The following is a 2,265-nucleotide window of genomic DNA, read 5'->3' as shown; positions in this document are numbered from 1 at the left end:
CCTTATTATTCTTTTCTTTAATTAATTAATTTTTTTATCATACTTTAAGTTCTAGGGTACATGTGCACAGCATGCAGGTTTGTGACATATGTATACATGTGCCATGTTGGTGTGCTGCACCCATTAACTCGTCATTTACATTAGGTATATCTCCTAATGCTATCCCTCCCCCTCCCCCACCCCACAGGCCCCATGTGTGATGTTCCCCTTCCTGTGTCCAAGTGTTCTCATTGTTCAGTTCCCACCTATGAGTGAGAACATGTGGTGTTTGGTTTTCTGTTCTTGCAATGGTTTGCTGAGAATGATGGTTTCCAGCTGCATCCATGTCCCTACAAAGGACATGAACTCATCCTTTTTCGTGGCTGCATAGTATTCCATGGTATATATGTGCCACATTTTCTTAATCCAGTCTGTCACTGATGGACATTTGGGTTGGTTCCAAGTCTTTACTATTGTGAATAGTGCTGCAATAAATATATGTGTGCATGTGTCTTTATAGCAGCATGATTTATAATCCTTTGGGTATATGCCCAGTAATGGGATGGCTGGATCAAATGGTATTTCTAGTTCTAGATCCTTGAGGAATTGCCACACAGTCTTCCACAATGGTTGAACTAGTTTACAGTCCCACCAACAGTGTAAAAGTGTTCCTATTTCTCCACATCCTCTCCAGCACCTGTTGTTTCCTGACTTTTTAATGATTGCCATTCTAACTGGTGTGAGATGGTATCTCATTGTGGTTTTGATTTGCATTTCTCTGATGGCTAGTGATGATGAGTATTTTTTCATGTGTCTGTTGGCTGCATGAATGTCTTCTTTTGAGAAGTGTCTGTTCATATCCTTTGCCCACTTTTTGATGGGGTTGTTTGTTTTTTTCTTGTAAATTTGTTTTTCTTTGTAGGTTCTGGATATTAGTAGATTGCAAAAATTTTCTCCCATTCTGTAGGTTGCCTGTTCACTCTGATGGTAGTTTCTTTTGCTGTGCAGAAGCTCTTTAGTTTAATTAGATCCCATTTGTCAATGCTGGCTTTTGTTGCCATTGCATCTGGTGTTTTAGACATGAAGTCCTTGCCCATGCCTATGTCCTGAATGGTATTGCCTAGGTTTTCTTCTAGGGTTTTTATGGTTTTAGCTCTAACATTTAAGTCTCTAATCCATCTTGAATTAATTTTTGTATAAGGTGTAAGGAAGGGATCCAGTTTCAGCTTTCTACATATGGCTAGCCAGTTTTCCCAGCACCATTTATTAAGTTGGGAATCCTTTCCCCACTTCTTGTTTTTGTCAGGTTTGTCAAAGATCAGATGGCTGTAGATGTGTGGTATTATTTCTGAGGGCTCTGTTCTGTTCCATTGGTCTATATCTCTGTTTTGGTACCAGTACCCTGCTGTTTTGGTTACTATAGCTTTTTTTTTTTTTTTTTTAGACAGAGTCTCCCTCTGTTGCCCAGACTGGAGTGCAGTGGCCAGATCTCAGCTCACTGCAAGCTCCGCCTCCCGGGTTCACACCATTCTCCTGCCTCAGCCTCCCAAGTAGCTGGGACTACAGGCGCTCGCCACCTTGCCCGGCTAGTTTTTTGTATTTTTTAGTAGAGACGAGGTTTCACCGTGTTAGCCAGGATGGTCTCGATCTCCTGACCTCGTGATCCGCCCACCTCGGCCTCCCAAAGTGCTGGGATTACAGGCGTGAGCCACCGCGCCCAGCCCATGGTTACTGTAGCTTTGTAGTATATTTTGAAGTCAGGTAGTGTGATGCCTCCAGCTTTGTTCTTTTGGCTTAGTACTGTCTTGGCAATGCGGGCTCTTTTTTGGTTCTATATGAACTTTAAAGTAGTCTTTTCAAATTCTGTGAAGAAAGTCATTGGTAGCTTAATGGGGATGGCATTGAATCTATAAATTACCTTGGGCAGTATGGCCATTTTCACGATATTGATTCTTACTATCCATGAGCATGGAATGTTCTTCCATTTGTTTGTGTCCTCTTTTATTTCACTGAGCAGTGATTTGTAGTTCTCCTTGAAGAGGTCCTTCACATTCCTTGTAAGTTGGATTCCTAGGTATTTTATTCTCTTTGAAGCAATTGTGAATGGGAGTTCACTCATGATTTGGCTCTCTGTTTGTCTGTTATTGGTGTAGAAGAATGCTTGTGATTTTTGCACATTAATTTTGTATTCTGAGACTTTGCTGAAGTTGCTCACCAGCTTAAGGAGATTTTGGGCTGAGATGATGGGGTTTTCTAAATATATAATCATGTCATCTGCAAACAAGG

The sequence above is a fragment of the Trachypithecus francoisi genome, unplaced genomic scaffold (assembly GCF_009764315.1).
Source record: "Trachypithecus francoisi isolate TF-2019V2 unplaced genomic scaffold, Tfra_2.0 Lachesis_group6, whole genome shotgun sequence".
Taxonomy (NCBI): Eukaryota; Metazoa; Chordata; class Mammalia; order Primates; family Cercopithecidae; genus Trachypithecus; species Trachypithecus francoisi.
The sequence above is the reverse complement of the archived record's forward strand: the minus strand, read 5'-3'. Positions refer to the sequence as shown.